This window comes from Panthera leo, chromosome A1 (assembly GCF_018350215.1).
Source record: "Panthera leo isolate Ple1 chromosome A1, P.leo_Ple1_pat1.1, whole genome shotgun sequence".
Taxonomy (NCBI): Eukaryota; Metazoa; Chordata; class Mammalia; order Carnivora; family Felidae; genus Panthera; species Panthera leo.
The window spans coordinates 188,071,916-188,095,684 of NC_056679.1; the positions used below are offsets into that span (position 1 = coordinate 188,071,916).

Sequence of the window (23,769 nt, forward strand, 5' to 3'; positions counted from 1 at the left end):
TTAAAAAAACATACTATTAAGATTCATTTTACTTTTTTTTAAAAGAACTTTTGAAAAATACTGCTCTTGGAAAATTTAAAACCACATATATGACTCACGTTTGTGACTTGCATGCTATTTCTATTTCACGGCTCTGTCTTCCCAATGTCTAATCCAATATAGTCAGCAAACTATGGCCCATGGGCTAAATCCCAGCCGATTGTTTTTATAAACAAAGTTGCATTGGAACACAGCTACACCCATTTTTTTACATATTGTCTGAGTATTTTCACACCATAATGGTAGATTTGAGTTGTTGCAAAGTCAAATGTATGGGCTGTAAAGCCTGAAATATTTATTATCTGGACCTTTATAGAAAAAGTGCGCTCACTTCTGGTAATCCAACTCTCTATATCTTGCAAGTAAGGAAGTGAAACCCAGAGAAAGCAAATGACTCCCCCAAGGGCACATGAACAAGTGAGTCGGAGGCAGGGCCACACCCATCCCTGTCCTCTGTGCTGCATTGTGCCTGGACTTATTTGTTAGGGGTGAGATGGAGAAAGTTGTTCCATGCTTGAGGGCGGCCTCAGCCTCCACTTGATAGTGAGCCATGCAGCACCATCCCAAGATTGGCGTAGGGCACAGCAGAGCCCTCAACAAGGAGCAAGGCGTAGGAAAAGTCTCACAGAGAGAAGGCTGGAGCCCATCTAGGGATCAGGGGTTAAGGGGTGAGAGTTCCTATGGCAACCCTCCTGCCGTACTACTTTGTTTCACATGATTCCAGAAATATCTTCATTGGGTCACAACCTAATGCCTTCTCCTCTGCATCTAAGAGAAGTGATACGAAAACTTCATTTAAAAAACACTGCTGAATTCTTTGCAGTATCCTTTTCTAAAATATTGGCCATTATATTACTCAGTGGTCTCCAATAAGGATAAACCACATGGACATTTCTCCTAGGACTCAGTGACAGGAAAAATGTTGTTCTCCAAATGGACTTGTATAGGTTTTTAAATTATAAAATGAGAACTCTATAACCAAACATGCTGCTCATTTCATGTTGGCTGCCAGGATGATTAGAGCTAAAATCTGTGCTTAATTTCAGTTACCAGTCATCCAAGGGGGCTTGTGATGGTTAATTTTATGTGTCAAATTGACTGGATCACAGAGTGTCCAGATATTTGGCTAAACATGATTTCTGGGTGTGTCTGTGAGAGTGTTTCCAGATGAAATTAGCATTTAAATCAGTGGCTTCAGTAAAGCAGATTGCCCTCCCAATGTTATGTGGGCATCATCCAATCCATCCAATCCATTGAGGGCCTAAATAGAACAAAAGGTGGAGGAAAGGAGAATTCATCCATCTTCTGCCTGACTGCTAAGCTGAGACATCATCTTTTCTTGCCCTTGGACTGAGACTTACACCATCAGCTCTCATGGTTGTCAGGCCTGTGGGCTTGGACTGAATGACCTCATGGGCTTTCCTGGGTCTCCAGCCTGCAGAGAGCAGATCTTGGGACTTCTCAGCCTCCACAATTGCATAAGCCAGTTTCTCATAATAAACAAACAAATAAATAAATAGGTAGATAGATAGGTGGATAGAAGATAGATAGATACATACATACATACGTACGTACGTACATACATACATACATACATATAGATGATAGGTAGGTAGGTAGATAGATAGATAGATAGATAGATCTGTCCCATTGATTGTGTTTCTCTGGAGAGCCCTGACTAATATAGGTCTGTTATATTATACGGTTCCTTCAGCCTTGCTCAGCTTTAAACTTTTATTTTGTAACTCATTTCTTTATACACTTACAATGTTACCTCCTTTATGGTTTTTCAACAAATATTTATTTAGGGCTCACCAAGAGCCATACCCTTGAGATACAAAAGGAAATAGTTTCTATTCTCAAGGAATTTATAGGATCATGTTGAAGTAAAGAAAAACACTTAGTCACTGGAAATATCAATAGTGGTGGCCAACCTTTAAACAGGACAGGTGATACTTTGAACAGTGTGATTTCATGAACCCTGACAAGCTTTCCCTACTATCCCATCTACAACTGGGATTGTAGATACATGATTTATATATAGCAACTCTCAATTTCTGTGCCCATGGCAGACATCACCATATATCACAGCATTATTTTTCACAAATCTATTGTATATAAGCTGTGGCATGAGTCAAGTAGCCACTGCCAATTAATTAAAAAACGGCTATATATGCCATCTTCTATAATCGGCAAATAGAGGATCACTCGCTGGAATATAATTTCAGCTTCCTATTAAGGAATAAATAACTGTGGGAGGAGTAAAGCTTGGTGGAAAATGATATCAGTCACTAACAATTTAGTATAAATTAAATAAGTCTCTCTCTCTCTCTCGCTCGCTCTCTCTCTCTCCCTTTCAACAGCAGTTTCACATACAGAGTTTTGAATGATCTTGAAAACACTGGCCACCAGAGGCTAGTAAAGAAAAAAAAATTTGAATCTTGAGGATGGTTCAGAACAAACTTTGTATACTCCACCATTTTGTAGATTAATGATATTCTACCTGAATAATAAAGGATCTCCAAATTTTCTCCCTGTTCCTCAAGGGCAAGATTTTTGCCTCAAATTGCTACCTTGTTCCTTTTCCCTTTGCTTTCTGTCTTCTTTCTCATTATACATTCTTCCTAACTGTAAAACTCCTGAACACATGTGTATTTAAAGGAGATTAATCATTCAAATACCATAATTAGTTCAAGAATTGTGTCTTTTCGAGATGGAATGAGCTAATTAATTTTTTTTTTTCTCCCAGGGAACCTGCTCTCAGATGTGAGCTAATTAGCGAGCTGCACATCAAAAGAAGTGAAGTGTATCTTGTAAATAGGATTTCATTTAAAACAGATCAAAGAACTATTTGCCCAAATCACTCCCCCATCCTCTGATTTCTACAAGCACCAGGCAGATGGCAAAGAGAACAACAAGTCACCAGCATGATAAACGTAACTCCAGAAGGATAACTGTGGTGCCCAAGTCAAATATTAATGAGGAGAGAGAACCAAGTACGTCCAGAGGTGGAATTTCACTTCTTAGAACTTTCGTGGCTGGGTTTCTGATGCAAACCAGCAGGGCAATGATCCATGTTTGTGATCCAGCCTATGTCAAAAACTAGATGAGGACTGGAAATACGGCCTCTAGACTTGGTTCTCTCTGACTGGAAAGCTGTGTGACCTTGGGCAAGTTGTTTAACTTCTCCAGGACTCACTTACCTCACCTGTAATGTGTGATCCCAGTCCCTTCTCTCCACACCTCTCTAGAGATTTGTAAAGATCAAGTGAGATGATTAATGGGACAAGGGTTTGGGAAAAAATCTAAAATGGCTATACAAATGTGAAACATTTTTGGCATGATTAACAAGGTCTCTATAGGCAGAATAAATTAGAAGAAGGGAAAGTTTCCCAGATGCTTTTGGCCAAAACTATAGATCCTGAGGAAAAAAACATCCCAGGTGGCTGCCCCGACAGATCAGATTCACAGCGTAATTGCTCAAACCTCCTTTCTCTTGTGATTACAGTTAGAAATTAGCTTCCAAAGAGGAAACAACTCAAACCGAGGAAGGAAAAGCAAAGGTCTTTTTGTTTTTCTTTGAAGTTCCAGATTTCTGAACAAGACAGATTTCATAAGAACGGGCTTACTTGTCCTTCTGAACATTTAGTCATGCATCCATCGGCCTAGAAAGACAAACAGGGCCAAAGTAGCTGGTGACTGATGGTGAGAAGGGCCCTTTACCTTGAATTTAAAATGCAAACTGATGTAAAGGAAATCAATAAATACATATATATATATATACACACATATATACTGCTGTAAAAATAGCATCATGTCATTTTTTTGGTGGTGGTCATGGAACACTAAGAATTTCAAGGTAGACAAAGAAGTGGGTGGGATATTTCCTAAAGAAAAGCCCTGCCCAGAGAAACCAGCCAATGAATGCATTCCTGAACACAAGACCGTGAACGCAGGTGGAGAGGTGCACTTTGGTCTGGTGATGAGCAGTGACCCAGGGAGCGCCTGGTGAGGAAGGGATGGCTCAGGGAGGCACTGGAAAGGCCTCAGGTCCCTTTATATATGTCTTATAACTGACGACAACATAAACCCAGAACTGCTAACTAGGTCCACAGATGTCCTAAGACAAAGACGTGAGATAATCTGTTTCCTTTTCCCAACCTCACCAATCTGGGAAGGCACACTTCTTCCTGCAGGGAAGAGAACATGTGAGAGCAAAAGAGGCAGGCCTGGAAGCTACCTTCTCGCTGCTTCAGACAAGGCAGAGGTCCTGGTGAAAGGGTTCTCATGGGACGAAGGGCTGCAGGGAGGTGCAGGGAGAATGGTTAGTCCTACTCTGAACAACAGCTTTGCGGACACTATAGCACCTGGCAGGGGCAATCTATTTTCTTAAACTTTTCATTATCTTTTTACTGAGGTGAGATTCAATGACAAAATGTAATATGAAACATAATATAGCATATATAAGAAAACATAATATAAATTGAGCCACGGGAAAGTGCAGGTTGTACTGGCATCTGGTGCATCCACAATGTGGTGCAACCGTCAGTTCTAACTAGCTCCAAACGTTACCCGCCGAAGCTCGTACCCATCAAGCAGTCACTTACCATTGTATGCTCCTCAGAGGTAATCCTTTCAGTGGGGGGCCTTCTATGCCCCCCCACACCCTCCCAAGTCACGCTCAGAGCTCACTAGTGACTTTTTCAAGCCCAGTTGCAGACCCTCATCTGTGCATCTATGCAGACACAATCTTTGCATATCTGGGCACAAGGGTGAAGTTGGCTCAGGCAATAAGAGACCGTAAGACCCTGCACTTAGTGCTGCCACAGGCACCTTTACCCAAAGGATGGCATCTCTACTAGAGGCATGCCAGGCCTCTGGAGAGGAGTGTGTAGGTGTTTAGTGAGCAGCATTAACATCACGTCTAAGGATGGCTCTGGATCGAACTCAGGAGTGGGAGCACGTCTTCTGACCATGAACAAACTTCCAGCTGGCTATAAGCCCCTTGCTCCAAATCAGTGCTTGAAATGATGACTAACAGCCTCTTAAAGGACTTGACAGTGTCACATCTCCCATGATGTCCCCACAAGGCCAGCATGAGGCAGTAGGAGCTCAGTCAACATTGGTGGAATTACCCACTAGGCAGGAAGGGTGCTGGAAGCTTCTATGCCCGTTAGCAGGGTGTCAAGAGTCTGCACTGGGAGTCATCATGCCCGTCTTGATTTCTCCTCTCTGCCCCCATGCACTGGTCTCTTGTTATTTCTGAGTCTCGGTGTCCTCATATGCAAAAAAGTTCAATAATACTTCTCTCTAGGGCCTGGGTGGGTATTATAAATGTTATAATAGAGGTAGAGTGCTTGTTACAGTTTGTCTGATGCTGGAGGTCTCCACACATTGTGGGAAAAATGACTTCCGTTGTAGAACTGAGAAAGAGGGCTAGAAAGTAGATGACATTGTTGGAAAAGTAAGGAAGGGTACCAGCAGGAGAATCAAGACTGCAGGGTTAGCTGGAAGATACAGGGATGGTTTCAGGCCAGTTAACAACAAGTGATGTCACTTCTGCTTCTCCCTTCCCAAGTCCCAGCAATGATCATCTGAAGGATCTCATCAAGCAGCTGGGGGCCAAAGGACAGGAATGAGGCGGTCTGTTCAAATAGCCAGCCAGCTCTTGGTCCCATATGCTCTTGCACAACTGAAAAATAAATAATAAATAAATAAATAACCTTTCTCTGTTTACCTCCAATAGGAACCAGGTGTCCCATGGAGGACTTGTCCTTTGGCATCCCAGAGGAAGCTCCCAGACTTGGATGCGAGAACAGAGTCTGTGTTAAGCAAAGAGAGACAGATTCCCAAATAGCAAGAGGAGCTTGCATTACAATGTGGAGCTGTATTCCCTGCTCCACACACCTGCGTTCCCCTGGGAGGCAGCACGCAGCCCTTCCACTCGATGTCTGCCCTTGAATTCCTCCTACATCAGCCAAACAAACTGTTGACAGGAACTAAAACATCCTGCTTTACCCCCAGCAGATTGTTTTCCAAAGCCATGGTGTTTCCTACAACTTGCCATGTTGGGAAAAGTAAAATATTTTATTTTGGACCTATGATGGACTTAGTTAAGACGGCTCAAAGTACTTTCTCTTCTTTGTTAAAGAATTGCTTTTATTCTGATGGAACCCTAACTGATAATATAGGTATGACCAATTTATCTTACCAAGTCAGTTGAAGATAGAAAAAAAAATGGAGATGCATTAGCACGTGAATGTATATTGTGTGTAAATTTATATGCCACTAAGACATTTCCCCGTTCTAGAAAACCAACTGATTTTGTTGTTCATCATCTAACTGGAATCCACTGGAGAGTGATGCTCTGAGATGTACCAAGAGCCTTCCTGACTGATGGAGAATATTTCAAGTTTTTTGCTGTGGTAAACCTTCTCTGTCATCTCTCTTGTGAGATCCTCATTTAATTCAACATTGTTCACTAATCCTTTGATGTCAGGAGATTCCTTTGGAGAAGCTCCAGGAAGGTGAAGTGACTGTTGATTTTTATGCAAGTCTGTGTGCACATCTACTTTGGCCTGTTAATTACTTGATATGTTTTCTTTACTACCTAGTGTGGCATAGGTCATTTTGTTCAGTAGGTTCCCTAAATATTTGAGGACACTGAGGATCCTGTATTATTTTTGAAGGTAGAAAAAAAAATAATGGCCACCGAGTCTAAGATATTGTGTGGGGGAAAAAAAATTAAAACCAAACAACAAAATCCAACAATTTATAGTAATCACCAAAGAGAGTTATTTAAGTGAAATTTACCATAACTCTTGAAGGACTGCAAACCAATTCTGAAACTTAGAGAATTATTTTCTAACTTCCTTTAAATTTGTATTTCAACTTTTTGTCCCTTGCTTATTTCATAATATCATTTAATTTAAGTTCCTTCACATTTATCATTTCATTTGCACCTACAGATTAACTCTTGTTTGTGGTGGTGAAGACAACTATTTTTTAAACCTTAATGCTACTTTCATATCTATTTTCTCATTTGCTCCATCCAACAAATCTCTGAAGTAAGTCAGCAATGCATGTGTTATTATCCCCATTTGACGGATGAGGGCACTAAGCCTGAGAGAGACCAAGTGCCTGCCCAGGAAACAAAGTGGTGGGCAGAGGCCTAAAAATTAAATCTCTGGGCTCAGAGAATTAATAGAAAAAACAGGAAGATGAAGATTTTTAAAATTACCTGCATTTGGGAAAACTCTAGAAAAGAATGCACAAAAAGAAATGAGTTGTGTGAAAGGACTGTGATCAGGGCAAGTGCTTATTGTTTAAGACATTTTTTAAAATGTTTTTACAATAGTGGTTTCAATATGAATAAAAATTGGGAAAAGGCAATAGAAAACTTTTTGAGTTTGAGTGGAAAATGGTCTTGTATTATATAGGGATGCAAACCAATTTCAGCTTAAGTATTTCTGGAGTTCAAGATCCAGCCCCTGGTTAATTTTATGCATACAAATCTAAATTTAAAAAAAATCAGTAACTAATATTATTGATTATGTACTGTGTCACAGGCACTGGACCAGGCACACGGATGACTTTATTGTTTTCTCCGTAGCAATCTGATGATTTAGATATGGTTATTTATTCTACAGAAGAGGACCCTGTGGCTCAGAGAGGTGAAGTAACGTGTTCACAACTACACAGCTAGGAAACCATAAAACTAGGACTGCATCCCAGCCAGCTTGACATCAGAGCTCATGTTCATAATCACTATATTATATTGCCTTGGAACTGTTCTATTTGTCATTGTTGGGAAAGTCTGAAGACATGAAGCTTACAATATTTTCTTGGAATATAGATTTGTCTCTTCCTCCTTACATTTACTTATATTACTCCTTCTCACATCTGTTTAGTTTTGTCCATGCTCAGAATGAAGAATAAGTGTCATCTCTAGTGCCACCTGCTATCGATTAGCAGTGTCTGTCTGGAGTACGGTATTGACAAGGATTCTAAGGCTATGAGAAAAATTGCTATGATTGATTTGCGATGTCTGCCATGGGCACGGGAGGGGGAAATGTTGGCCAAGAGCAAGCTATTTGCCTGCCAGCCTTTGAAGTTAGGTGGAAGGAAGCATTCGGATAGCAGGCCTGGGGCGACTTCTTAGGTTTCATAATCCAATCAGGGAAATGGAAGTGATTTTGACTCCAAACCACTTAAAAGTGATGAGGGAGAAATCCCGAGTCCCAGGTGAGAGTAGAACCCTGGTCTGTAACGTGACTTCCACTGTTCCTGCCACTCACTAGCTGCGGGATCTTCCTCTTTTTCCCTCTTGGTTTCATTTATTTATTCAACAAATAAAGAGGGTCTACCATATGCCAGACCTTATTCTACATACTGAGGAAAGAGCAGAGAATAAAATGGGCACAATCTCTGCCCTTCTGGGGTTTATGTTCTAGCGAGAAGAGAGGCAACGAACTGGTAAAGAAGCAAATAATTTCTTATAATATTTCAGTGATAAGTGTTATAAAAAAAGCGAAGCAAACAAAAAGACCCAGTGTAATGAGACTGGGGTGGAGTGAGGGGTGGAGACTCCAGGCAGGGGATGACAGGGAGGGCCCACTGTCTAGTGGTCAACTCTGCAGTGGCACCGCTCCATTTGTACCTTCAGGCTTTTGGCTGCAATACGTTGGATGTAAACATGTACAGCTGAGATGCCTTGGTCCCCAAATCCTCTCACTTCTGCGGTGTGGCCTCTGAATCGCTTTCTACAGCCAAACTCCTCATGTCTCTCCGGGGAATTTTATTTTCTTTATGCTGTTTTCGATTTTTTGCATTTTCTAAATTTCTACAATGTTCTAATTATTTTTTTATTGTTGTTGTCTTTGCTTGTGCTTCCACCCTTCCCAGGGTATGTTTCCTACTTCCTTGCCTCATTCTTCAAGATCCGGGTTGAGTTACCCCCATCCACCCAAGCAGAGTTAAGTATCTCTTCCTGAGGTCACCATGATTCTCTGAACACTGCTTTTTAGGTGTTCCGGTGACAACCTCTGGAACTACCAGCCTTCTGACCCCAAAATCTCCTCCAGTCGAGTTCACTCTCAACTACCTCAGCAGTAGTGTTGTAGGGGCCATGTCTAAGGTTCCTTTGCAGCCCTGATGCCTAACCCAAAGCTTGGTACATGGTACGAACTCAACAGCTATGATACCGAGGAGAGAATGGCTGCATCGATGGGTCTGTGGGTCTGACACACGCTCTCTGCCGGACCTTCCATAGGTCGCTAAAAATCTCTGGTATACAATTTTCTCATCAATAGGTAGAGATAAAAACACTCCGTTCAAAGGATGGTTATGAGGATTACATGAGGTGATTGAAGCAAAGCATTTTTTGCAACACCAAACAGAAAGTTAGCCCTCAGTAAATAATAATAATTAATAGTAAGTCCAAAATTGAGTAATGAATAGTTGTAAAGGCTGTAGTATAATTGATAGTGAAATATGCGTGAATGGATGGATGGGTGGATGTGTCTGCTTTTGTGCTTTAACTTGACTTGGAATGACTGCCCTGTTTTGAACCCTGGCTTCATATTCTCCTTGGCTATAGACTACCCAGGGCCCCTTCTGTCTCTAGCCTTTTCCTTAGGTGCCTTTTGGAGCACTTGAAGCCTACCTTCTTAATCACTCCTGCTCATAGCTTGGAGTCACATCCAGAAATTTATCAGATAGGAGACTGACATCTGCATCATACATAGTTGTGCTATTTTTACTCTTTCCATTCATTTTCTCTCATCCACACATCAATAACTAGTCATTTATGTGGCATTTAATGCTTCATAAACGATATGAGCCTTTATACAGCATTAACTGGGAGGGATACAGCGAAAAGAGTTTATTTGATATTTTAAATCTAATTTCTCCACGTTATCCTCGTGTTTCCCCCTGGCGGTTTGCATATTTAGATCCAGCACCTGGGGCTTTGCCAAGCAAATTGTTATTGATGTGTGGAGCTAAAAAGGCAGGAACAAGAGGTTTCTTACTGTGCTAACTGGTAACTCTGCATGCCTTAGAATAAATCATGCCTGGAGCTGCTGAGCCATCCTGGCTTTTTGTTTGCTGATCTGTGACAGAAGCTTGGACCTTTCCGTGTGCATATCTTATTCCCAGCCCACTGACTGCAGAGTCTTCCTGGCTTCTGCTCGTGGGCAGAGGGATGAGTAGCAGCAAATGGCCTCTGCCTCTGACATCTCTGACAGTCACCTTCCTTGGCTGGGAGGCTGAGCTGTAGCGAGGGCTGATGTGGGTTCTAGGGCTGGTCACCAGGGCCCTGAACACTAAGACACAGGCCAAGAAACACAAGCAGAAGCCAAGGCTGTCCTCACAGTCTTTGGTATCCTTCCTGTTCCAGAGCAGAAGGTTAGAGCAGGAATGAAGTCAAGCACTAGGAAGCTTATATAAGTTGGCGGAAAGATACACTCATGCATACATGCAAATTAAGATACCATTAAAATCATGCTTTTGAAAATATTTCACAAGGGAGAATGCACGTGATATAGTGTTAAGTGAAAAAAGAAAGAGAAGAAACATATATATGACCTTCTCTGTGCATATGAGTATATGCAAATGTTTAGAAAAAAAGACTGGAAGAAAACAAAGATAGTAATTCTCTTGAATTGGTTGTATCACATGCAAATTTTATGATAAGCTTCTCATCTCAAAAATTTTATGATTTAAGATAGCTTCTCCTTTTTTTTTTTCAATATATGAAATTTATTGTCAAATTGGTTTCCATACAACACCCAGTGCTTATCCCAAAAGGTGCCCTCCTCAATACCCATCACCCACCCCCCATCAACCCTCAGTTTGTTCTCAGTTTTTAACAGTCTCTTATGCTTTGGCTCTCTCCCACTCTAACCTCTTTTTTTTTTTTTTCCTTCCCCTCCTCCATGGGTTTCTGTTAAGTTTCTCAGGATCCACATAAGAGTGAAAACATATGGTATCTGTCTTTCTCTGTATGGCTTATTTCACTTAGCATCACACTCTCCAGTTCCATCCACGTTGCTACAAAGGGCCATATTTCGTTCTTTCTCATTGCCATGTAGTACTCCATTGTGTATATAAACCACAATTTCTTTATCCATTCATCAGTTGATGGACATTTAGGCTCTTTCCATAATTGGCTATTGTTGAGAGTGCTGAAGATAGCTTCTCCTTTAAAGATATCTTCATGATGTCTTTTTATATTCTTCAAATTTTTACAATGTTCTAATATTTTAAAAAAATTATTATTCCATAAGATAAGTAGTAAGACAAGAGATGAAATGAGAGATGATGGAAAGCAGAGGATTTTAGGTAAGTTGCAAGGGATAGGAATCCAACTCAAACTGGATTAAGTGAAAGAAAGAAAGAAAGAAAGAAAGAAAGAAAAGAAGGAAATATATTAGGTTACTGCTGAGAATCCAGGAGCCCTGGGTTCAGACATGGCTGGATCCAGGGGCTCCACACTGTCCTGGGGCTGGTGTATCCCTCCCTGTTCTCCTCTTTGGTCAATACTGCTAGAGGCAGCAAAGTAAAATGGTTGAGAGCATGGGCTCAGGAGCCAGGTTGCCCTGCTTAATAGCTTTTTAAACCTTGAGTGATTTAAGCCCTCAGTGTCAGTTTTCTCATCTGTAAAATAAGGATAATAATAGCAATAATAATTGCAATCATGATAAAAACAATCTTAAGTATAAGGTCTATAATGATTAAATGAGTTAATACATGTAAAGTATTTAGCACAGATGGTGGCATATGGGTAGCGCTTGATAAATATTGTCACCACCTTCACTACCACCACCATTGCCACCACCATCATCACTTGTCTTGATTGACTACATTTTGCAGATAAGATCTCACCAATGGCATAATGGTTACCAGCAGCCACACACCTACATCCTCCCAGGTTAGCATCCTCAAAGGAAAGAGGATTTCTCTTTTTCTGTGTTCAAATACCAATCCCAGAGACTCTAATTGGCCTGGCCTGGTTCCATGCCCAGACATGAGCCAGTCTCTGTGGTCCAGGAAGTCGGAAGCACATGGACTGGCCAGTCTGGGTCACAGATAATTTCTATGGTGAGACTGGGACACCCTCACTGACAGTCTCACCAGGACCTCCAAAAAGGAAAGAAGAGTTCTCCTGGGGGTGGGGGGAAGACTGGGAATAGTCAATCAAGAAACTATTGCTACCAAAGAAGGCCTTTCTTAAATTGAGTCTTTAAACCTCTTGCCGTCACAGAAACAAGTGACTGAATCCTGAGAGCATAGTCTCAACTTGGTTCCAAAGGCCCATAATTTGCAGCAGAGAATTCTATCCCAAGATTCTATCCCAAGGTGGATTATGAAATGCAGGCTTGGGTTAAATGGACAGACATGTGAAATACTATCCACCTCCACCACTAGGGAGATGGGCACATGACATCTAGATACCTGGAATGGACACAGGCACTAGTTTTTCAGAAAGTGTTACAGGCTGGAGGGAGGGAGGCCAGTTAGCAAGCCCCTGCTACCATCCAGACAAGAGATTTCAGTGATCTGAGCCAAAGGAACTGAGGAGATATGAAAAGAGAGTTGGTAAACTCAACAGGACTTAGGAGTGGCAATGAGAAGAGAGAGGAGTCAAGATGGTGTCCATAGTTTCTTCTTTGGTCAAGTGGGTGGATGGACATCATGCAGTGAGATGGAAATACATGAGGAAGAACAGACTGGGGACAGTGGAAGATGGAGGAGAGATGAAACCACCAAGGTCATCCACCACCATGTGGTAGCTCATGTCCTTTTTCCAAGTGACCCTGGTGGCAGCTCCGCTCAAAGAATGTTAAATGGATCCTGGCAGTTTCTATGTGGAAGACTGAAAACAACTGTTTGGTAAGCAGAACACGCTTGCTCTGGCTTTAAGACCACTGAGCATTTTTAAAAGTGCATTTGCATGCTGGTGAGTCAGTAACAAAGACCCCGGGCCTCACAATGCATTTGCAATATTTCTCAACTCAGGAGAAAACCTGAACAGTGTTTTACTGATCAACATGATTGGCTCAAACAACCAATTTGTCATGGAGTAATCTGTGTAAATTACCGTAGCAAGAATATTTTCTACCATCTGCATGGTTTAGTGGAGAGTATTTTCCTCTATTATTTAATCCCTTGGGCTTCAGGGAATTGCTTTACAGTGATCCAATACAGCGGAAGTCAGGTTTATTTACAAGACTCATTAGAAACGATACCGCCTTGCTTTCTCCTGGCTCGGAGGATAAAATAGTAGGTGAAAGAAGCAAGTTTGGAGATGCTTGAAAAGATTGGAGGACAAGGGAGCCCACATCTAGTATTGGGATAATTCACATTCCCATGGCCTTTTAAGATTCATGTGCTAATTTTAAACACAGGTGTGAAAAAAGAAAGACCCAAAAATATATTCTAAGTTTGTAGGTCTTAACTCCATAGGTCTCAGGTCCTTTTGGGAATCTTATAAAGCTTATAAAACTTACCCCTAGAAGAATCCACATGCATATGCACATATGTCATATATAGCATAGCAAGGATTCATGGGTTCTGAAGTCCATGTTTGGACTCTAAGTTAAGGACACCACCTACTGTGAGTTTTCATGGCCTTTCATCTGCACTGTTCTCTATTTTAATTTTTGGGAATGAAGACAAGGAAAAATGTGTTTCTACTTGGTGTGTGCATAATGTACACTTCCTGATTGTCTAAAGATTGGTATGCAAGAGCCTAAACTACCACAACACAACTGAGAACCCAGAAGGAAGCAAGATATGAGGTGGCAGGAAAGCTCAAGCACTTTACTCAGAGGGAGCACGAAAGCTGAAGCACTTTACTCAGAGGCAGTCCTCCGGTGCCCTCTAGGAACCCACTGACCCTTGTTTTCCCCCAAATTCTAAGAAGCTCAGCAATCTGTTTTCCTAGGCTCCAACAAATTGGAGATGGAAGATGGGCTGCCACAGATAGGCACGATGATCAACCTCGAGAACTCAGTCACTGAAAGCCTGACAGCAAGGCAACAGGGAGGAAAGTTCCTCAATACATTTATCAAGGGCTTAATTTAAGCCTGGATTTGAGCTAAGCACTATGGATAAAGAAGAATAGTTTCACTATTTGATTTAGGAAGTGGGGATTGGTGAGAAAGGAACAAATAATCACAATGCAACATGGTAAATGTTTCAGTAAAGATATGTGCAAAGTGCTAGTTTGATATGTGTGAATTGCTAGGAGGAAAATATCATGCTCTACCTCTAGAGCTGAAGGAGACTTTAGAGTGAAGGGAACATCTGAGCCGTATCTGAGTAAAAGCTAACCAGGCACTTATAGGAATGAATAAATTTCAGGCCAAGACATGGAGTTGTGTATTTATGGGAGTTAATGGACAGGTGAATAGATAAGTGTACATGGGTGAATGTGTGTGGACAGGTGTTGATAGACAGTGTAGAGGGGCAGAGGTGACTGAGCAGATGTGAAGGGGCAGGTGTGAATAAGCAGGTGTGATTGGGCTGGAGTAGATGGGTAAGAGTGGATGGGCGGGAGTGAATTGGTATCAGGAATGGAAGAAGCCTTGATCACAAAGAAGATCGGTGTCCCTCTATAGCAGTCATTGAATGTCATGACGAGGGGTATGGACTCTTCTCAACAGGCACTGAGGAACCAAATAGAGGGTTTTCTCACAAAGTAGGAGCTTGAAGGAATCAGATTTGTTTAAGAAAGATACCTCCAACAGCAATTTGGAGGATGGACTACAGCTTGTATTGACTGGACTGGCAAAGTGAGCAATTCAGAAACTGTTACTTGATCAGGAAACTAATAGTTTGATTGAAAGTTGCTGAGGACCTGAACCTAGGCAGTGTTGGCAAAGATTCATAGAGGGCATGTGTGTGCACACACCTGCACACCCAGATGGATGTGCATATGCACAAGAAGGAAATAGAAGGAAAAAGAAAGACATTGCATGTGTATGTGTGAATGTTGTATATATGTGTGTGTTGGCTGAAGTATTTTTATTAACTAAGATTTTGAGGCCTCAGTGAGGTGTTGAGAAAGAGGAAGCAAGCAGGGACATGATAACTCATGATTCCATTGTATGCATACACACAATGTTTACATGTTTTTATTTATTTATTTATTTATTTAGAGATAAAGTGCAAGCGGGGGTGGGCAGAAGGGGAGAAAGAGAGAGAGAGAGAGAGAGAGAGAGAGAGAATATCCCAAGCAGGCTCTGGGCTGTCAGCACAGAACCCAACACGGGGTTCGATCTCACAACGGTGAGATTGTGACCTGAACTGAAATCAAGACTCAGACACTCAACCGAATGCATCACCTAGGTGCCCCATAAGTACAATATTTATATCTTACCCCTAGCTCACAAATTCAGATCATTGTCAGTTCAGAATATATGGTTGTTTGAGTGGGGGAATCTCAAGTTTGCCTTTGAAATACCAGAGAAAAGTATGGTTACCATATGCCAAATCATGGGCTTCCCATATCAGAATCTCCTAAAATCCTCATTAAAATAAAGATTCTTAGAACTTTACCCCAGACCTACGAAATCACTCTGGGTGGGAACCCAGGGAATCCATAGGTTTAACCAGCTGGTCAGATAACTCTGCTAGGAAGCTGTGATCAAGAACCACCACTTTAAACAACTCAACTATCAGTCAACTTGGAGAAGGATGTATAAATGCTCAGAAAAGGAAACCATTCAAACAATGCATATGCCACTTGCATTTTGTTTTTATGAAGAGAAATAAGGCTCTTCATTTGCTTCCCTTTGTGGGGGAGATCATCTGAGAGTAGCTGCATATGCTTAAGAATAATTCATGGCATTTCTTCAACCATATTCCTTAATTAAGTCTGTTCAGTAATTTACCCTCAGCCTAGTGCTTTGATAAATACCAATGAGTAACAGGCCAAACTGAAGTTAAGCAGCCTGCATAAAATCATCAGCCATGGGCCCCCTTTCCTTCTCTCTTTACCTCCCACCCTAGGTGAGCTCATCCAGTCCCGTTGCTTGAATACCATCTATATGCCTATGACTCACAAATTTTTATCTTCAGCCCGGGCCTCTCATCTGCACTTCAGGGTCATATATCCAATGGTGTCCCTGTCATCTCCACTTGGAGTCTCACAAGAATATCAATTTTAAGAAGGATAAAAAGTGCTGACCTCTTAAATCATTCCACCCAGGCTTCTCCTCTCCCAACCTCAGTAAATGGTATCATCCTTTCCCTAGTCCCTCTAGCCAAAATGCTGGGTGGGATCATTCTTGACCTTTCCCCTCTGTCTCCTCTGCCACTTAATTTATTTCTAAACTGTGTCAATTTTACCTCCCAAATGTATTCCAAATCTGCCCATGACTCTCCACCTCCACTTATGTGACCTTGATCCAAGCTGCCACGGTCTCTTGCTTTATCGAATCAAGACAGGGATGGTTTCCTCTTCAAGCCCCTCTGATCAGCGGGGCCAGAAGGTTCTTTAAAAAGTACATCACATCGGGGCGCCTGGGTGGCTCAGTCGGTTGAGCATCCGACTTTGGCTCAAGTCATGATCTCGCTGTCCGTTGAGTTCGAGCCCCGCGTCGGGCTCTGTGCTGACAGCTCAGAGCCTGGAGCCTGCTTCGGATTCTGTGTCTCCCTCTCTCTCTGACCCTCCCCCATTCATGCTCTGTCTCTCTCTGTCTCAAAAATAAATAAACATTAAAAAAAAATTAAAAAAAAAAAAGTACATCACACCCTTGCTTAAAACCCTCTGAGGGCTTTCTGGGGGCACTTAGATCCACATTCAAATCCCTTTCCAGGGTCTGAATGGTAAGGTTCAGAGTGAAAGGGCCCTCTCTCCACTTGCAACTCATCCAGGCCCTGTGTTTCCATCACCACTATAGTCAAACAAACAGACCTTCCTCCAGGTCCTTGAACACTCTCAACTCCTCCCTACTGTGGGACCACCCCTGCTGATCTTCCTCCTGCATGGAACTCCTTACCCTGCTAACTTCTCCAGGTCTGAGCTAAATCTCATCTTCTCGAGAGGCCTGCCCTGGCCATCTAAACCAGAGTTGGCACACATTTTCCGTAAGATGCCAGATGATACATATTTTAGGTTGTGCAGGACATAAGGTCTCTGTCACAACTACTCAATTCTGCTTTTGAAGCAAAAGCATCGGCAGACAAAATGCAAATGAATAGGTGTGGCTGCGTTCCAATGAAACTCTATTCATGACAATAAGCATCAGTCAAATTTGGCCCCTCAGCTGGGGTTTGCTGATCCTTGGCCTCGTCCAAAGTAAGACTTCTCTGTTATTCCTTCTCAGAGTTTCTCCTAATTCCTAATTATGTACCTACTGTCTCTCTCTCCCAGTAGTCTGGTAGCTCCAGAAGGGCAGGGAACACGGACCCTTACATACTTGCCATAAAATATACAATGCCTGGGAGCATGCTTGCTACAAGAAGCCCTCCAGAAAATTGGCTGGATAAAGGAAAGAAGGGAGAGATGAGGAAAGAAAGGGAGTATTTCTCTCTGAAGCCCAGGCACTGTTTGTAAAAAGGCAGCAGCCATGACCAGCCCATACTTTTTAATTCCTTCTCTTTGTCAGCAGAGTTCCAGGGTGAATCACTTATTCATTAATTGCTTTGTTCATTCCTTCCTTCCTTCAGCGATGCAGTGTTTATGAAAGTCTGGGCAGGCAGGCTGAGGGCTCTTCCCAGATCTTTACCCCGGGGAGGCCTTCTTTAAGGTCTTTTCTGCCCGAGACTGGTGGAAGATTCTAGCTTTGTGAAGTGTCATTGAGAGGTGCCAGCAATTAGCAAAGAAGGCCAGCAGAGGTTCCTCTCAGGCTGTGGGGAGCCCTCTCCTTCCTGACTCATTACTGTGAAACTGCCCTCAACATAATTCTGCACGATTTCTCCACTGTGACAGATGAAAAGGGGATAATTGGGTACCCCCAAAGTTTAGCAGCACCATTCCTTTGAGAAGAGCTGCCACCCTGTGGATGTACACCCCACTCCTTCCTCTCCCCAGGCCCCTCTCACCTCTCTGCTTCTAGGCTGGCTGGAGCACCAGTGAGGAGGCTGAGTGCTGGGCAGTCATTAAAGACAGTCAACTAAAGAGCTCTTCACCAGGCAGGATTATGTCTAATAGACAGCAAGAGTATTCTTGCCGGCTCCGTTAAGTTTCATCAAAACTGTGCCTAATTAAAATCTTCAATTTAATTATGCTCTTCTGCATTACAAATTTTGATCAAATTGGTTTAATTTGGTGCAAGGAAAGAAATATGTGCCTTTCACACGCACAGTAAACCCATCCTGAGCGAGGCTCTGTGTCCAGAAGGCCCTCGGGATCCTCTTGTATAATCTGCATTGCCCCCACCTTCGTCCCAGGTTTGCTAAATCTCCAGAGGCTCAGAGAACCGGCAGTTGTCGGTCTGCCCACATCTGCAAGAACTGTCCTGAAGCCACACTGAAGCTGAAGGCTGCCTTCCCCCACTTCCAGCTTCCCTTTCCTCCTCTGCTTTTGAAACACCCCCATCTCAGGGAAGATCGCACCCAATCTGTTAGTGAAATATGCCGTGGGACGGAAGCTCCAGCAATCTGTTTCCAGTCTGGAGAGAAATCTCAGCCTGTTAGTGGCCCTGCAGAGAACCTTCTAGAGTCCTTGGTTCACATAGCCCCAAAGCAAACAGCGCCCTGAAGGCCTAGCCCCGGTCATTCTCCCTCCCCTTCCACTTATGGTCAATAACACTGCCAAGACCCAGGATCCCAACACTTCATTCTCCCTTCTGGCATCCCTCAGTCTGTCCAGTAAGGCCCCAAAACGTGATGTAACTCAGGCAATCCCTTCAGCTACGTACCCTTTCAGCAACCAGACCTTTCCTGATGGCCTCACCCTCATCAAAACTTCCCTGTCTGGGGTTCCACTCACTCCCATGCTTGCCCTGCTAATTGGCTAGCCAATCTCATGATCTGATCCCTGCCAAAGAGGGGGAAAAACACAAAAGCAAAAACAAACACTTGGCTCCTTGCTGAATGCCTTGCTTTTCAAGCTGAAGTGTGAACTCCCTCTTATGCCTGGGATAATTTGTCCTATGTGAAGCCACAGGCTAAATGCCACCTGTCATCCATCACAGTCAGTTTTACTCAAAAGTAATTTAAAATATTATTTGTGTATTGTGGAGTGGAATGGAAAATTCACAGGATGTTTTAAGATAGAACAGGAAAATTCAAAGGTAAGTCCCCGGGGCTTTAGCCCCAGACCTCTTGGGTCTCAGTCAGTTTTCTCCAATTTGGGCAAAGAAGTCCAAGGAGGCCTGGCGATGTGTTACTCACCCTGGTAAATGTGTGCCCCTTCCTTGGATGTCTGGCACCAAAAGACTTCTGCTTAAAGTGTGGCCATCTCTTCTGGGAAGGATGCCTCTATCCACTTCTGCCCTGTCCTCTCTCCTCAACTCCATTCCCAGACTGCCAGCTGCTTGATTGGACATTTTCACCTGTGTGGCCTACTATGGCCTTGAAATTAACTTGTCTGCAACTTAAACTTACTGTGTCTCACCATCACCATCATACCTGCTTTCCTGTCATCCTCCAGCCTCTCCGAATGGTGCTCCGGTTGCCCCAGGCACCGGGGTTAAAAACACAGGAGACCTCCTCACCATCATCCATGAATTAAACAAACAAACAAATAAATAAGAGTTGCCTTCAGTGTTGTTATTTTAAAACTCTCACATGAGTCTTGTTTTTTACTGGGTAATTGACTAGATGCTAGCATTTTTTGTTTTTTGTTTTTTTGTTTTAAACAAATATGCCTTTGGTTCCTGATTCTGTTTGAGCATGCACTCTATAACGGTTTAAAACTAGATGTTTCAACCCAATTTAATAGTCTTTTATCCCTTCAGCAAGACCATTGCTAAGTGCTGTCAGCACATGGTTTGGACTTAGCAAATGTTAGGCATGTGTAGAATCAATAATAAATAAAAATATAGCAGAACACGGTAAAAGATGTCAGGGATGATGTACAATTAATGGCCAAGTAAAGACAGGGCTGCAAGCGGTCAGGAGAAAGCAATCTGTGTGTGCAGAGACAAACAGGCCGGGGAGACTTGGGGAAGTGCCCAGGAGACTTTGAGGACGGCTTCTAGACAGGCGAACCAGCTTCCCCAGGGCTCATGAGTTGTGTTTCTTTGGCTATATGCTGCAGGCTTGAGGGCAGAGTCCAATGGAAGAAGAGGAGTCGGGTGCTGGGGTGATGGTTGGTGTGTCATGAACCCAGGAGTCCTGAAATAAAAAGTACAAGAGGCACCACGGAGGAGGCACCCAAGTATTTATGGGGCGAGTTAACGGAAATTATAATAATATGATCATCGTTAAGACATTTATCGAGAGCTTGCTCTGTGCTGGGCAGCATGCTAGGTGCTGTACAGGCGGTCCCTATTTAATCCCTGCCATCTTCCTGAAAGGGACCTTTTATTTTTCCCACTCGATGAATGGGGAGCCGGAGTTCAGAAAGGTTGAGTAGCTCAAGCATGCGTGCATAGTGAGGGTGTGGCTGAGTGAGGGTCTAAAGCCAGGCTGAGTGTTTCAGCCTCCTATCATTCTTCCTCCTCCTTTGATGTCTGGATTACTATTAAATTTCTCTCTCTCTCCCTCTCTCTCTTTTTTTTTTTTCCCTCTGAGAGTGTTCCAAACCCACACTCAGTAAACTCTGAAAATAGAAGCAGAGTTTCAGAGCTCTTGGAAGTCTCCTCTAGGCCTCACCCGGTGCCTTCTGTGTAGTAAATAATAAATCTGATTGGTTTATTGATAGAAACATTTGTCAATGGATCAATGTCGAGAAAATCAGGCCCTGTAGTAGAGAGGAGAAACTTTCTGGAAAGGGCTGTTTAGCGCTTCATCTGGTGAAGCCAGTGTAGTGTCAATGGGCCGTATGTAACCATCTCTCCTGGTACAGACGGCTAGTGTGGTGCTGCTTCCGCAGCCTGGAACTCTCTTTTCTTGCCTTCTTTCTTCTCTTGTTTTGTTCCCTCCTGTCCTATAGGTCTCAGCATAGATGCCTCTTTCTCCAGGAAGCCTTCCCCATTTGCCCTTAAATTTGGGTTAGAGGTTCCTTCCCACAGAGGCCCACACTCCTGTCATCACAGCACTTTTCCAGTGTATTGTAATTGTTCACCCTTCAGCCTTCCCCAAGGAAATCATAAGCTTGTTGAGAACAAGGTTGTCCTCAGCACCCAGCAATATATATGTACATATATTTGTTTTATGTGTGTGTGTGTTATATTTATCTTATATATACATGTTGAATACAATATACATTTGTTGAATATATCATTGTTGAACAGGTGCGATATGAACTCTCCTACCTCAACCCACAACAATGTCAACACTCCCCAAGTTTTCAATGAACAGTGAGGAGCAGTGAATACAAATCCCCCTCCCTCTCCCTTTCACCTAAGCCAGGACTGGTATTTTCTCAAGATGTAGTAAAGGAGAAAGTGTAGTAAAAGAGAAGTTGGAAGGAGTGAGTAAGGTTACTTACCTCATTTATGGGTTAGCCCTAGCTAGCCAGGCTTTGTGACTTTGGGAAGTTCTGTATTGTCTCAAAATTTATGTGAGGAAGTAATGAGCCACTCTTCCTCCCTCCTGGGATTACTGTAAACATTCATTAAGCTGGAAAACAGTTAGGGCAGTACCTGGCACATAGTATCTGCTCAGTAAGTGTTGGATGCTGTTATTATTATTTTATTAACATCATCTGGTATTGGACTGTGATATTTTCCTCTGTTCACATAGAGTAGTTTTGCCAGAACACTTTAATAACGTTGGTATATTATTATGCACTTAATATATACAATATTGCAAGTAATATATACAATTAATTTAATGTAAGCAGATGTGGAGGTCTTGGAAGCAAAGTCAGACTGATGGGCAAACCTCAGCCTGGTCTGACCGACCAGGAGTGTGGCATGAAGCAGCCAGGCTTTGCTAAGACCAAAGGATCCCTCGAAAGCCTCAGATCTCTGGCTCAGCAACAGTCTCACTGCTTAGCATCTTTCTAATTCAGTCCACACGGTCGAAAATTAAAGCAAGTTGACAAAACCCATAAAACGTAAATACTGATGAAATGTTCTCAAATTTTACTCAGCCATAAAGCTGTTTATGATAGAGGATAGTGAGTTTGACTCTAGTTTGTTAAGCTGTGAGCTGCAGCATGAACAATGCAGGCTGTACATTCAAGATGAAAGTTTGGCGTCGTGATCAAAAAAACTGACAACAAAGCAAATCTGACATATTTAATGATAAGTCTTCTTATTGTGCTGCATAGTAACTAGACAAAATGAGAAGTTCACATAATGGCTGTAATTCTTTGTTTATATTATCTTCATATTGTCAAAGCAAACTTTTATGGATTTTCTCTATTTTGTTAGTTTTCTGCATTTAGAAAAAAGCCGCTGGGTTGACTAATTTCTCTGGTACAACTTAAGAAATGGACTCCTCATTGCACAAAGGCATAGTTAGACACAAGCATGCATAGAAGTTGGAAGACAGAGACCCGGGACTGGAGTTCCTGTGGGCTGAGCTCCTGTATCTAGTGGTGTTCCTTCTCTGTCCCAGGGCTTTAGCTCCTGGGACTACCTGTTTCCCGGCCTGTGACATCCGAGCCTCCCCTGCACTGCTCTTTCTCCCCTGAGGTAAGAGGTTCTGGGTGAGAAGATCCATCCACTCCCTTCCCACGGAAGGATCTTTAACTTCATTTGGTGATACTGGCTGCTGTAACAAGTAGATCCACAGCTGTATAAGGGCTCAAACATAATAGAAACTTATTTCTACCCACCTAACAACCCAAGGCATGTGTCCCTGGTTGGCGTGACACTTTCCTCTGTCCAGTGATTTGAAGACGCAGGGCTCCTTCTATCTTGTGTCTCCACTGTTCCCTAGAGCCTTATCTTCATTGTCCACATTCAGCTGGTAAAAGGAGAGAATGCAGATGAGATCTCTCTACTTCTTAAAAACCTTGACCTTGAAGGTTGTACCCATCAGAAGTTGGCCACACAGGCACACACCCAACTTCAAAGGGCGCCCGGAATGAGGACAAGCTCTGTGCTCAGATAGAAGAAACAGGTTTTGATGTACAGCTTGAAACTTCTGCCCTTTCTGAAATCAGAGTGGAAATGAGGAAGTAGAGGCAGCAAACCAGACCTAGAACAGGGGATGGGGGAGGAGCAAAACTGGATGAGGGAAAACAAAACAAAATAAAACAAGGAGCTATAAATTTCATTACTCAGACAATTGGGAAAATATGAATTTAATCTGCATGATGGTATTCTATTAATGCTAAATTTCCAAAGTGTGATAATTATGTTGTGGTTATAGAGGAGAATGACCTTATTCTTAGATGACAGTTGCTGAAATACTCAGCAGCGAAGTGTCACGATGGCTTCAACTTACTCTCAAATCCTCCCCCAAGTGCACATATACTCACACATACACATATAGACAGAGAGAGAAAGCAAATGTGCGAAATGTTAACAGTCAGTGAATCTGAGTGAAGTCTGCACAAGGAACAAAGGTATGACATAGGATGATGTGTGCTAAAAACAGGAAGGAGGCCTGGGTTGCAACAGCATAAAGTTCCCAACAGTGAGGCCAAGAGATGAGCCCAGAGAATGGTCAAGATCATGACAGGGCTTGTATGGCATGAGGCTTAACTTTATCCTG

General features: G+C 42.6%; 1 long non-coding RNA gene across 2 annotated transcripts; it reads right to left on the bottom strand.

Annotated features, from left to right (window-relative positions):
- Positions 1 to 19,743: 19,743 nt before the first annotated feature.
- Positions 19,744 to 23,560, bottom strand: LOC122225207. 2 transcript variants are annotated; one of them, XR_006205150.1, is made up of 2 exons: positions 22,886 to 23,560; positions 19,744 to 20,331 (listed from the first exon to the last, which is right to left on the bottom strand). It is a non-coding gene; the product is annotated as an uncharacterized LOC122225207 (long non-coding RNA). The 2 variants fall into 2 exon arrangements; XR_006205149.1 differs by having other exon boundaries at positions 21,590 to 23,560.
- Positions 23,561 to 23,769: the final 209 nt, after the last annotated feature.